Source organism: Myotis daubentonii, chromosome 1 (genome assembly GCF_963259705.1).
Source record: "Myotis daubentonii chromosome 1, mMyoDau2.1, whole genome shotgun sequence".
NCBI classification, from domain to species: domain Eukaryota; kingdom Metazoa; phylum Chordata; class Mammalia; order Chiroptera; family Vespertilionidae; genus Myotis; species Myotis daubentonii.
In genome coordinates this window covers 195583334-195598218 of record NC_081840.1, presented here as the reverse complement: position 1 = coordinate 195598218, position 14885 = coordinate 195583334, and the positions used below count along the sequence as shown (strand labels likewise).

Below are 14885 nucleotides of genomic sequence, written 5' to 3'. Positions count from 1 at the left end.
TGTGCAACTGTGGACCGCGGGAGGCATTTGAACCCCCCTCTCTCCGGACTCGGGTCTGGAGCTCCTCGGTGTGTGCGGAGCCAGGACACGTAAAGGAAGACAAGCGTTTGGTTCTTCTTCTCCCCCCACCCCCTCTCCTTTTTTTTTTTTTCCTTCCATGGCTGTGTAGCAGAAGAAAGGGGTAAGGAGAGACTTTTTGTTGTTTCCTCGCCTGGGCTTCCCACCCTCCTGCTGCCTTCTCTGCGCTTGGGTTATATCCTTCTTTGCCGAGTGCGGTGGGGGCGACCTCGCTGGGGCCGGTCGGGCTGGTGGCCCGGGCTCCATGGCTGGATGGTGGAGACGGCACCCAGCTGCAGGTTGTTGAGCCGCTGATGGGACGATCTCAGGGACCCGCGGTTACGAAAGGTAATTTATTCTTCTTACTTCCTAATAGTGGTGACCGGCGTCCGCGGGGCGGGCTACCTGGGGCGGGGGGTGGGGGTGGGTCGTGGGGGACTCACGCACCCTCATCCTCCCACTCGCACACTTGCACCCCCCCACACACACACACTCATCCGATTGTGATGCGGGGCGGGAAGGGAGTCTCTTGGCTGGTGGGCGCTGGGGTTTGGCACCGGCTTGAGGTTTTTCCAGCTCTTGGGAGATTTGGCGGCCAAGCGGGATGAAGGGGAGAGCAGACCCGGCGCCTTCGCAGTCCAAAACGCGGGGGAATCGGCACGGTTTCCACGGTTCCCGGGGATTTTCCCTCGTCTCTCGCCCCGGTGTCATCCTCTGGAGGGGGCTGAAAGCTGACCAGGGGGCGCCTTCTCCCCGTCTGCCCGGAGCGGGTGCCGCTGGAGGCGGGAGCAGGCTAGCGGACCCACAGACACCGGGTGAGGAGCGCGGCTCTGGGGTTGTGGGGACCACGGGGTGGCCCGCCTGCCGCGACCCTCCCTAGACACCTGCCTCGGAGCATCCTCGGCGGCGGGTGCCCAGGTCGCGCCCCTGAGCCGTGGAGCCGAGCTGCCTCCCCGCACCCCGCCCGTTGGGTCCCCTTCACGGCAGTTGGGTTTAGACATGCCTGTCCAGGCTTTGTTAGGCGGTTTGGTTGGAGAAAGGTGCCACTTTCTTGGGTGGCCCGCGGCGGCGCGGGATTGGGAGTGGGCACGGTTTGGCTGTTGAAGGAATCGGGGTGGCGGGGGCACCGGGGCGGGATGGGGAGAGTATTGGTGGCCGCGGTCGGCTGGGTTACAGGTAGGAGGGTAGGCGCCGCGGAGCTTCTCTCGGGAGGAGGGGAGGCTCCAGTCTGCCTCGCAGCGAGGGTGCCGCTGCGCCCCCGCCGCTGGAGTCTGGAGTTAAGCGTGCTACCCCGCCCCCCCCCCCCAGCAGTATTGGTGGGTGGGCGTGTATGTGTGTTTCTGGGGGCGACCTCCCTGCGAAAGGGTTAGTTGGCGGTGGTGCGGCGTGTGCGTGTGCGTTTTCGTGCGCTCAGGGGATGGCCGGGAGGTATTTGCGGGGATGGCAGAGCTGATGCTACTTGAGCTTGCTTATCGAAATCTCCAGGGATCCGCTTAACTGGAAATTCTGGTTTGAGAAGGCCGCGGGGGCCCGTAGGGTTTGCGGGGAAGCCTCTCGGTGTCCCCTGGTCCCCTTTCCGCCGGCGAGGAGCACCTCCGCGGGATGCGTGCGGCGCGTGAGAGTCTCTGGTGCAGCGCTCATCGCGCCCCAGATCGGCCCTGATGAGGACCAGGGGAGAGTGTAGTCATCTCGCTGGCAGATTGAAGTAACCGAGCGAAGCCGGCACAAGCCCTGGTCCCTGGAATGTTCTGGCCACTTTCCTCGCTCAGATGGAAACATGTGCTGCTGTATTTATGGCCAGAGATAGCCTAGCCATTGGGCGAACTCCAGCGGGCGAGCCACCCCCGGGTGTCTCCTGCCTGTGCCCGTGCGTGATCCTGCCTGCAGCAGTTGGAGCACATTGTAAACAAGGGTGTCAGCAGCCCCGCCACAGCCTCCTTTCCGCCGAACCTAGTGGTGTGAGTTGTGTTTACTTTCCTGGGTGGATTACTCATTAGGAAGTCTAAGTCTTCTTGCACCTCTGATTTTACATCCTTCCAGCCAGCTGCTGGGGAAATGAGGAGACGCATAGACTCTGGCTGGAAGGAAAAACTGCCTCCTGGGTTGTGCTGTGAAGTAACTAGGCGGTCTGCTAATTTAGTGTCATGTTGGGCTAGCAAAACTAGTTAAGGAATGCCATTTTAGAATCTACAAAGACACGCTTCTTTAGTAATTTTTCATTTGGAGAATGTTCTTTATTTCCCTAAGAGGTTAAACAGAATTGAGCCAGTTTTCCCCGGTACATTTTTCAAGCGGTGATGATACTAAATTACCAGGAGTTCCTAGCGCCCAGTTTGTCTGTACGCGGATTACAGATAGACCTGTCAGTTCTTTTATAGTGTAACCCGAAGAGGTTTTCAGATAATTTGTGTGGAAGTTAAAAAGATATTTTCATTGAAATATCTCTCAGCTTTGTTTCACACTATTTTTTTTGTAATCAAAGCAAGGGTTAACAATATACAAAGATAATCAGGTTTTGTTTTTTTTAAAACTTGAAACTGCTTTTTAGTTTCAATAATTAAAAGATTAAATGCCTTAGTTGTAGATTAGCTCTGACTGCTTGGGTGTTTGTTGCAAATGGCTATGTTCTAATTTGTTCTAAAAATGTAGCACTGCGAATGTAAAAGGATACTTTGTTTCTAGGTACTATAATGTCTACATTTCTTTCTTTTTAAGATCTTCTTGAAAAGCTTAGGTTGCAAAAAATAAAAACACAAACAAAAAGGGATACAGAATCCCTGATCCCCGGTTTTGATTGTTATATTTTTATGAGTTATTGCTAGTGGTGGTCACCTTAAAAGAAAACTTAGAGAATTGTGATTTAATTCATGAGAGTCTAGCGTCCTATATTTGCTTCACTTCTGGAGGGTATATGTTTAAGTCTTTAAACTTGCAATCATTTCTGAAGATGAAAGGACACTTGTCCTCTCCTTTTAGAAGATCTAATTGCCATGATTCCAAGTCCATATATTAGAAGATTTGGTCAGATCTGTTCTTTGTTTCCTAGCAGTCATACATTCCACAGGTCCTGATGTCATTAGGACTGTGTTTGTCAGTGTATTGTGCTGTCTTTAGCTGAAGGTGAACATGCCAGAGTGCTTGGATGCCATTCCATAGCACTTCTTTATCACTAAATATCCAATAGCCTGCTCTATTGGTGTACATGGGTAACTGGACTATTTCTATGAACTCAGGGTACAAGGAATGATTAGTATAAAGGTTTATGCGAACTCTTTAAATCCTTTTGATAGACATGTTAGGTTGCATCGGGCATCCCTGGCCTGAAGAGCGATAAGCCAACATGGGATTTGTATGATGGGTAAATGCTTTTTGATGTCTCATTTTAAGTTGCTTGATCTGATTATCCTTCAGGTTGAGAGCTCTCCTCAAAATATGAATGGAGGATATTTTAGAAATGGTTGTCTTTATAATGATCTTCTTACATTTTGGAGATTTAAATATTCCTTTTCACTGGGAATAATAGTATGAGATTCACTGGCTCCAGCTACTGTACCTGGCATTGTTTCTGGTAATTAGGCAAAATTTTGATGAATTTGATTTGACTTTGATTCCTTGGTTAACTATAGCAAAGGAAATTTAACTAGAAAATAAAAAGCTTATAAGGTCAAAAGGATTGAAGTTAGTCAAATAATATACAAAATGCTAAACTGAATTGGTTTTCAGATTTCATTTGGACCACTTTAACCACTTTTTAAACTGTTTTTGAAAAGGACTGTCAAGTAGGAATGACAGTTACTATTAGAAGTGGGGCATTTTTGCCTAGAATTCAGGAAAACTGCTTGTGATTTTTGTATTTAAGAACAAAGAGTGATTTGAGAAATGCTATTCAGCCTTAATTTAGCATGGTATGAATGGCTAGAGCAGTTAGACTTAAAGGAAGATGCTCTTTCCTCCAATTTTGCAAATGGCTATTTTCCCTTTGATTCCTTAGATTTGCATTACATTCAAAATATGCATTTGCTCACATTGACAGAAGCTGTATTGTAATTTAGCATTTGTTTGCCTTCAAGGACATATTTATGCTTAGATTACTATTGCATCTTTTTCTTTTATGCAAATGCATTTCTTTATTGAATATCCAATTTTATAATAAAATGTAAAACATTCAAATTTGAGTAAGGTCCTTCTGACATTTATTTCCCCTTTGTTATCTGTTTGTGTGCATATGTGTTGTTAGAGAGTTGTTCATCAGTGGGGAGAAAAATCCAGATTTTCCCCTCATTGTGATTTTGATATTGTTGTTTATTCATCAGTTTGAGAAAAATAGGTAAGTATGTCTCTTGATATCAATTATAAGGCCTAAGATGTGTATATTTCTCACAACCATTTAATGATATTACCCTGGTCTGAGTGTCTATGTGGATCAATGAAATGAACTCTACTACTGCATAGGTAGCAGGTGTACTTTTTTTTTTCTTCAGAATTATGAAGCGTGTTTATGTATTCAAAAGTACAAAATATATTTAAAAATTAGCGGTCCTACTCTGAATTAATGAAGTTCTCCACTGTTTTAGGGAGTGGGTGAAAGGAGAGAGTTCTTCTTATATTTGATTATGACAGATTCTGTAGCTCTTAATAACTCATGTCTTATTCATGTCTTGCTGACACTGAAAATAAGAATTTAATGTTAAATGTCTTCATAAGAATGACTACATATATTAGAAGAAGTTAATATTTGGTCCATATTATTCAAGAATTTAAATAGAATATTATTGGTGGTAATCTTATTTATTATGAAGATTATCTCTGGGATGGAAAAACAAATCACCAAACTGAATGTTTCTGGTAAACGTTTATGTCAGTTATTTTGTAGAGCAGACTACTCTTCTTCTCAATCTGTGTTCTGGGGAAACCTGTGGGTCCCCCTAAGACCCTTTCAGGCCTGTCAGGAGAAAACATTGTCATAACAATGCTAAGATGTGATTGGCCTTTCGCTCTCATACTTGAACAAGTGTGCAGGGCGGGGTGGGGTTTCCAGAAGGTACATGATACTAGTATGTGATGACATCATTGCTCTGATGGCATATGGCATGTGTATAAAAGTTTCCACACTTTAACTATGAATGCGTAAGTATTGATAGTTGAAACCAACATACTCCAAAGTTGCTTTAGGTCATCAGTTTTTAAGCATGTAATAGGGTCTTGGGACCAGGGAGTCTGAGAAGCGTTCCAAGGTCCGCCTCCTTGTACTCAGAAGACTCACCCCGTGTAACCATATAAGAAGCCATCTGGAATGAGAAAACAAGTGGATGGTTCAAGTTTTAAAAAGACACTAGTAGGTTGGAGGTTTTTATAATTTTCTGACATTTTCATTATTTTCTTCCCATCCTAGAAAGCTTGTCTTTAACTGTTTTGATCCCCACTTAGTGAAACCGAAGCTTTAAAGCTGCCACATCTCCAGCCTGATGTCCTGACAGTAGCAAAGGAGCTACAGGGAGAATTTAACATCCGGGCCCCAGGTCTTGAAATCCTGATATCTGGAGAGGCAGAATGGGGTGGTGGTGAAGAGAAGGGACTCTGGGGTGTGTTTGCTTAGGTTTGATAAGTTATTTGACTTTGGGCAAGATACCAGATCTCTCTGTGCCTCAATTTCCTGATATGCTTTCATGGGAACAGTTGTGCCTAATTCATAGGTTGTTGTGAAGATTTAATGGGAAGATATATGCAGAGTGCCCCAAATGGTTCTGGGCACATAATACATAGGCCCCTATTTGCTGCTGTCATTAGTTTTATTATTATCATTATTATTTACTAGGTCTCATGAGGGCTCCAAGAAACATTAATCAACTCCCCATGGGATTCAGATATGTGGTTATGTTTCACCTCATTGCTTTAGAGCAACATTTAAAACATTATTAAATTTGAAAATTTCAAATAAAAGATAATCTTGGCTTTATTTTTACCTTCCCACTTTAAAAATAATGAGGAGTTGTTGGGATTTTTTAAAATACTATGAATTAATAAAATACCTTCCATAACTTGGGCTAAGTTTGCAGTTGGGTAGAGTATGAATGCCCAATTAAATCTAGATTTCAAAGACCCTAATTGAATATTTATGTATCATGGGAATTATTAGGGAGGAAATCACTTTTCTGAAGTGATATCAAGACAACTCACTACATTCTTAGTCTGTTAATCACTATCGATGCATCACAACAGGCCATTTTCAGGGAGAAGGACCCATGGGGTAATTATATACTGTGGCTCAGTTTATTTGTGAGTGGTAATATGCCTAATGAATGACAGAAGCTCCCACATAGAGATTAATTTTACCAGAATCTTAAGTTTAAAAGTGAACTGTAATACTTCTGAATAGGACTTTGACATCTTTTTGAAAATTTCTATATATATTTATAAATTATATATTATATTTGAGTATATTCACGGCTAGATATTTCCCTTATCCCTGCCACAGTAAGTACCATAGCACTTGTCTTTTCCAGCTCTTTGGTTAATCCTGTTAACAGTTGTAAAAACAAAATTATATTCTTCAGGTGGGCATAGCTGGGTGTTGTCCCTAGTTACGAACTTGTCAGAAATGGCCTTTGGAATGAGGGACAATCCCAACTCCATAACTCTCTAGCTCAATAGTCTTTGTCTGTAAGTAAAGATAATGGCATCTTCTTTGCTGGTTTGGGGTGAGGAATAGGAAGTAAATAGAAATGTACCTGATAGAGTGAGCATTTAATGAAAGGAACCTGTCATTATTAGTCATAGTATTATTTGAAATGTCCTTAACTACCATTATTAAAAAATAGCTAAGTCAAATATTATTTTCTTAATTGAAGAGTTCTTGATGAGCCAAGAAAATTAATAGCATTTTCTTAAACAGCTGAGAAAGGTTTTATGTCTTTTTGTCTTTCCCAATTTCCTTTTTTAACCTTTTCTTGAGTACCTATTTCTGAGCTCCTAATCTTAATCTTAAAAAGTTATGCTCTGCTACTAATTCCCCACCAAAAATCATAATCCTGACAGAAAAATATTTTTGACAGCCACCAAGTATCGTGTCTGAAGATTGACTTAAATCACATATAAGATGAAAATAGCAATTTAACTTAAGACATTTTAAATTAAACTCCTGATCATCTTTTCTCATGGCATCAGTAGCTCTTTAAGCTTGAACTGCATCAGAATTTTATACAATATCGTCACCAAATCAAGTCATCATAAACTTTTAAGACTTAAGGATTCCAACACTTAAAAAATATATAATTCCAAAATTCATGTCTTCATCAGAGTGTTCTAAATGCAGATGAACCCTTAAAATTCAGACCCCAAAGTTGCTTTAAAAGAGTACAAGTAGGGACATGGTGATAAATAAGTCTGAATTTTAGAATTGACATCTGTATTTCAGTGACAATTGCCAATCGAGAAGTTCCTGAAATGTTTGACTTGTACCTATTATTACCCAGCATCTCTGTTAAAATGGAAAGTGTACAACGTGGTAGGTGGTAAAAATGAATGAAAACATAAGCTGCACATTGGACAGCTGACTTGCTAAATTGTACCAGACTTAAGTGTTTTAAAGTATAATTCAAGAAAATGAAAGTCAAGTAGAAACGATACCCCCTTCTGTTGGATCAGTGTGTGTTGGTGTTTATACGGCCCAAAGAGGCAGAGTGTGTTACTATTCAGCACAGCCCCAGCAACTCCACAGTAGCCTGAGCCTGTGAGAATAGGGGAGAGACTCAAGCCCAGTTTTTGATGTTCTGCATGGGTGGGTAACCTGAATACTAAAATGCATTCCATTGACAGCTGACCCTGGAAGAGGTTTTTCAACAGTCTCCAGTTTTGTTTTGGTTTGGTTTCTTTCCTCTTTTCCTTTCCTCAAAACTCTTCCAAATTCTGTTGGGTAAGAGGAATTGGTCCTGATGGGCATCTTTTGTATGCGATTTTATGTCTGGCATGAATGGAAGGGCTCAAATGGTTTACATTGATATCTTTTAGTTTTTTCTAATTTTTAGTGTTTTTGATTTGTCAGTGGCTGATGGTGGTTGTCTGAATCTTGACTCAGAATACTGATTGTGACTTCAGGAAGCGGACAAAGAGTCCATTGAGAAATAGTTTTGTGTTAACATGAGGCATGTGTATATCTAGACTTTCTTTTTTATATTGACTTTAACTGTTGAATCTGTCAGGTTTTAATCATATTATTAACTGAAGTTGACTTTGGAAGGAGGCCTTAGGCATCTGTTTTCTTTTAAAATAATACACAGTTTTTAAAAATTTTTAAGCACTTTCAATAGTTAAATTTTACTTTACTTTTGAAGTATTTTTATGCATGATAGTTAAATATTATTTTACTGTCATTCCAAAATGCTGCAACATCTTAGTTGTTGTATGGACTTAAATTCAACTTAAGAGATTTGATAGATTGGGGATGATTCATGTTCCTCTTTTACTTGCAAAGACAATTCCAACTAGCTTTAGCCAAATGATCAATTTATTGGGAGGTTATTTTTTTTCTCACCTGAAGAATCTTGGTGAAAAATGGAGGTTTTTCTAGGCATCAAAAATAAAAATAGCCCCTTGACTATCACTAGGATTTCGCTCCAGTTGCATGTCTCGACCTACTTTTCCTTTCCTCTGCCTACTGGATTCTTTCCCTTTCACCACGGTCTGGATTAGGTACCCAGTTTTAGATCCATCTATTATCACCAGCTTAGTGGAGTGGATAAGGATATTGCAGTTCCTCTGTGGATGGACAAATAGGTTGGAGGAGAAAGGCTCAATTAATAGAGGGATCTTGTACACAGGAAAAGGCAGAGGGGCTGATAAAACCTGAATGTCCACTACAATAATCCTTTGTTAACTGAGGCAGATCAGGCACTAGAAGAATTGGTTAGGAAAACCATTACAAATGGGTTTACTCTTTTCCTGTAAGCTGCCAATGTGATCTTAGAAAATGTTTTCTTACTCACTTGACCCAGAAAATCCAACAAAAACATGCAAATCAAGGGATTCAAATCTTCAGGTTCAAAAACACCTAAGGAACTGCCCAAGTTATCAAGGAGGCTGTGCATATCTGAAAAGCCACGGAATAGCTGGAAGATGTCATTTTATAACAACATATACACACACGACAGTGGAGTTGCCATTGTACAATGCCAAGCAGGCACTGGACACGGGGTTGTTGGTGCACAGAGTGCTGAATTTTTGCTACTCATGCTAAAAAAGGCAGAGAGTAATGCTGATCTTACAGGTTTAAATGTGGATTATTTAGGCATTGAGTACCTCCAGGTGAACAAAGCCCCTGAGATATACCATTGGCTGTAGAGCTCATGTTTTAATTAAATCATGTGTGAGTTCCACCAGCCAACTTATGATGATGCTTGATGGAAAGGAGCAACCAGAAGTGGAGGTTGCCCAGAAGGAAAAGTTACCCCAGATGAAACTAGAGAAACAAAATCTTATTGAATAAGAATAAATGCAGCATAAAATAAATGCGGATAGAAGTAAAAGCAGTAAAAATGGATTTGTAGGTATGAATCTATCTGAGATACCTATTTTACTCCTGCTAGTGTACTTGTTATGTCATGCTTCTGACGGGCATATGTATTTGTTCACGTTAATCTTATGTTCAGAGACAGAAGACTCAAAAGTACATCAAGTAGGATATTTTAAATAATTGAGTATGGATAACTTTATTAGTTGTCTAAAGAATCCAATGAAAACATACTTCAGTCTATCTAGTAATAGTGTTATTCAAATGGCAGACCTCTAATATGGATCCATTATTATAAAATCTAGAGTCTGGGTAGTGTTTCATGCTGACACTTGACTAGTCGAAGTGAAATGGTGTTTTAGAGATGTTATTTGTATAAGTTGGGAAACCTGCACTTATTTATTTTTTATTACTCACAAAATTGTGTTGACTTTTCATTTTTATTTGTAAGTGCTAACCCAATGTACTAGTAAAAAGTAACACATAAGCCAAAGCCGGTTTGGCTCAGCGGATAGAGCGTCGGCCTGCGGACTGAAAGGTCCCAGGTTCGATTCCGGTCAAGGGCATGTACCTGGGTTGCAGGCACTTCCCCAGTGGGGGATGTGCAGGAGGCAGCTGATCGATGTTTCTCTCTCATCGATGTTTCTAACTGTCTCTCTCTTTCCTTTCCTCTCTGTAAAAAACCAATAAAATATATTAAAAAAAAAGTAACACATAATATAATTTGGTGAATTTTCAAAGGTTAGTAGAACTCCCATGTACCTCCCTTGCAAATCCTTGAAAAAGAAGGAGCACTGAAATTTAGAAGGCTGTCAACATTGTACTTTCATGATCTGGCATTATTAAGCAAACTTTGCGAGCATTTCTTTTTTTAGGTGCATTTGATTAAATGTGTGATCTTATCTTGGTGAAATAGCCTGCTGGGCTGCCGACAGTAGTGTTCAGAAATGAAATTTGCTGAGAGCCTCTGAACAGACATTTATTCAAGGAGACCTTTCTTGAATAATGGATGATAGTGAGATTGCAGTGCTATGTGTGTGTGTTTTATTCCTTGAATATAGGGGTGTTGAGAGAGAGCAACAACAACAAAAAAGTAATGGGGTATGAAAGAAAACATTAGGTTTATAAATGAGAACTTAACCTACTTTATTACAAGTGAATGATCAATCTGTGTAGGGACTCATAGTATCAACGTCAGAGGATGGTATGCTAGTCCATCTGTTTTGTGTTAATCTTTCTGTGTTATCTCCTTTACTGCTACTCTCTCTTAGCTTGGTAGATATTACTCTGGAATTCTTGCTACTATCCCAGTGGTATATCATTTATGTAGCTCTTTTGATTCTACTTGGGGGCTACTAATAGTTGAGTTTTGATTCCCATTCATTCTTCTCCATGCAGCTTATTCTAGTTGAATGATCATAACTGAGTATCTTTTATTTCTGATTGTTGTAGTGCTCATGTTCAATAATTGTGAAATACAGAGATATATTCAGCAAAACAAATAATCCAGTATATTATAATGCAGTGGTACCTTGCATTGTTCACAAAGGTGATTTCACACATATTTTTAACTTGGTTATCTCTGTATTTTATTCATGCAATATCTGTATTTTATGTGTGTTTGTTTTAGTGGAATTAAAGTTAAATTAGATATATACCCAGTTCTTATAATTCTCTCCTATTTCTGCATGCCATTATTTTTGAAAGCACCCTTTTTAATATTGTAAAATATTTCATTATGTGGATATACTGTGATTTATTTAAGCTTTTTTTATTCGTGTGAATTGTTGTATTTTGCAAGGATAAGCTTGGCCTACTCTCTGGTGATTTCTGTAGCACAGATTCCTCGAAGTACAATTACTGGGACAGAGAGTAAATAATTAGTTTGACTTTAAGTACTTGGTTACAGTGATTCCCATGAATCAGTGTCCTCTGTGTATATTTGGTCCTCCTAACTTTTTGAAAATTTTAAAGAATGCTAACTCTCAGTTATGTATAGGTAATAAAGATTAGTAACTTAATAATGGTGTGGCAATTCTTAAGAATTACTAACTCATATGTATCAATATATAAAAGCTGAGATCAGTAAAATAGTAGTAAAAATGGAATTTGCTGGTTGTTAACATTTAAATAGGATGGTGCCTAATGTCTTTGAATTTAACATAATGTTAAAACAAAACTATACACTGAAACTGATTTATGAAGAATTAAGAAGTCCACCATCCACTTTATGTCCCTATAAACTTTCACAGTTAAGTCCTCTGCTCTGAATGGACCTCTTATCTCTTAAGTTCATCTACTAAAACATGAACTTAAAGTTCTCTACCAAAGCGCTTATGGAATAAGGAAATTGGTGGGCTTTGTTTGGGCAGTTCTAAAATTTCAGTACAAAAAGTAGGAGTAAATTGTCAGCAATAATTGAAGGTTGTCTGTAGACTGAGAGAGAGCTCATAAAGAAAATTAACTAAACAGAACATTATGGCTTATAATTCGTAAATATGACTCAACTTTTGCTAAGTGTAAGTTTAGTTAGAGATCTACCCATAGGAATAAGAGTGAGGTACAACATATGAGGTGTTTAGTAATTCATAAGTCAAATGGGAAAGAAAAACAGCAGGTGTATAATGTAACTTTTTATCATTTCTACAATAATGAAGTACCTGCTGTATTTGATTTCATTAGTTCATTCTTTGGCCAAAGAGACTAACAGTTATATTTTAAACAGCATCTTTGTGACTTCTGCTTTCAATTATAAAGACATGTATTTAAGGTATATTTCCAGCATTCAGATTGGAAGTCTATTATTCTTCTCTTTCTATTTTTTCTTTAAATCTGCATCAGAACATATGAGGGCAGTTTAATGCTTGATTAAGAAATGAGTATATAACTGCGTGGATGTGCTTTATGGACCTAAAAGAAACAACTGAATGTGAAAGCAGTGTTTGAAGTTACTATTTCAAGATAAATTCAAGTGCCATTGAAAACTGCTCTGCACCTGCTTGTGAAATAATAAAGGCATGGAAGCCATCTTAAAAGGCACACACTTGCACACTCATTTCCTAAACATTCTTAAAAATATTTTTCAAAATTTAAAAATGTCCCCATTTGCTAATCAAGAGATATAAAATTTCATTTATGCAAGATGAGTAATTTCTAGAAATATGCTGTATAATTCTCTTCCTGTAGTTAACAGTATGGTGTTGTATGCTCATAAATCTGTTAAGAGGGTAGAGCTCATGTTAAATGTTCTTATCACAATAAAAATAAAATTAATGTTTCAAGAAGAATTGTAACTTGCCCAAAGGGACATGGTTGGTTTATAGCTTCTGCTGCCTTCTTTCAAGGAATTTCTGTCTTGCCCTTGAGGGTTCCGATTTCTGATTTCAGGCATGGCATTGTCACTAAATAGCTACATCACACTGATCATATAACTTCTTCAGTTTCTTTTGCAACTAGGGTATAGGCGTTGGGGTTCTTTCTCTCTAAAACAGCCATAAGATAAAATCCAATATAATAGAAGGGTAATATGCAAATAGACCAAACAGTGGAACTACCGGTCACTATGATGCACAATGACCACCGGGGGGCAGACGCTCAGTGCAGGAGCTGCCCCCTGGTGGTCAGTGAGTTCCCACAGAGGGAGCTGAGCAGTGCTAAGGATGTCTGACTGACGGCTTGTGGAAGCCTTCAGTCAGATTTCCCCTGAGGGCTCCTGGACTGTGAGAAGGCGCAGGCCCGGCTGAGGGACCCTCCCCCCCGCGCCCCCCCACCGCCCCAGTGCACTGATTTCGTAAAATAATAAAGCTCATTATAGTAGAATACCTCTGGTTGAAAGTTTACTTTATCAAAAATCTTAATGGGCAGTTGATTTTTAAAAAAAAATTCATATTACGTCCTTCTTAAAGAGCTAATACACAGTACTGCCCATGGTGATAGCATATTTTAACAAGATAAAATAGGTTAGACATTTCTTTTGGTGGAAGTTTAAAAATAAATTGACACTAAGTTCTTTTACATTCTTTTAAAAAATTAATATTCTAGCCTGGCCAGTGTGTCTCAGTGGTTGAGTGTTGACCTGTGAACCAGGAGATCATGGTTCCATTCCTGGTCAGGGCATATGCCTGGGTTGTGGGCTTGATCCCCAGTGGGGAGCATGCAAGAGGCAGCTGAGCAATGATTCTCTCTCATCATAGATGTTTCTGTCTCTCTCCCTTCCTCTCTGAAATCAATAAAAATACATTAAAAAAATAATATTCTAATAAAGTTTTCTCACATTCCTCTACATTGTAGTACTCTACTATTACATTTTTAAAAAATCCTCACCTGAGGTAAAGTAGAAGGGAGCCTAAGCCCCCTCTCTGTATGAGCCTGGAAAAGTGACTCAGCCTCTGCATGCCCCAGGTTCCTCATGTGTAAACTGGGAATACAAATTATGCTTACCTTTCAGAGTTATGGTGAGGATTATCTGAGATAATGCACATAAATCATATAGCACACTGGTAGCTTTTATTGTTTGCGTTAATTTTTTAATCTGTTGTTGAAACAGATATCCTCTCCCAAATGGGCCTCTAATTGTTCTGCTTTTTTCCTGCAGTTCTCTAAAGATCAGCTTCATTAAATCATTGTGTATTTTTTTTATTTTTCATTCACTGTGTACTTGTTATCATCAAATGCCTGCAGGATGCTGGGGATATGGAACATAGCATGGCAAAAAGAGCCTCTGATTTTATTCCTATAAAATCATGGAAATAAAGAGATATCAAGCAGTGTATCTACCATTAATTATTTAGTTAAAATCGTGGCAAGTGCTACAAAGGTCAAATCCAGGATGCTGTGAGAGTTATAGCAGCAGGATCAGACCTTGTCTGAGCTGGGGGGTGAGAGGGATATGGAAATACATCCCAGATCAAATAACATTTGAACTGAGATCAGAAGGTTGAGTAGGCAGCCCTCGAGAATGTGCTGGTTCACTGCTCCCTTCAAATTCTGTCATCGGAAGAGCTGATCCCAGTTCCAAGCATGTTCTAGTCAGGGAGGTTAATAGAGCTGAGTAAAGGGAAGAAACTTGAGCATAGTTGCCTTGATTTGTCAATCAAGACAACGCACCTTCAGTTGTCCTTTTACAGAGAAAGTGAATTAATATGGTATGTTTTAATATCAGTTTCCTGCCTGCAATATTAAATTTCAGAATTATCATAAAAATCATAAAGTAAACTATTAGCTGACCATAAAGAATGATCAGACACAGTACATCTGAGATGAGAAAAATTCTTTATATCTATAAAGAGTGCTCCCCCAAAATGTATACACTGAGTGATTATAT

At 39.7% G+C, this 14885-nt stretch overlaps 1 protein-coding gene across 19 annotated transcripts in view; it reads left to right on the top strand.

Moving 5' to 3' along the window:
• The first annotated feature begins 256 nt into the window (after positions 1-256).
• The window catches only part of ADGRL3 (adhesion G protein-coupled receptor L3), a 787514-nt gene continuing 772885 nt past the window's right edge, over positions 257-14885 (top strand). For all 19 annotated transcript variants that reach the window (XM_059670118.1, XM_059670097.1, XM_059670081.1 and 16 more), the window contains exon 1: positions 257-405. The gene's annotated coding sequence lies outside the window, so the exon portion shown is untranslated. The remainder of the gene's footprint in view (positions 406-14885) is intronic.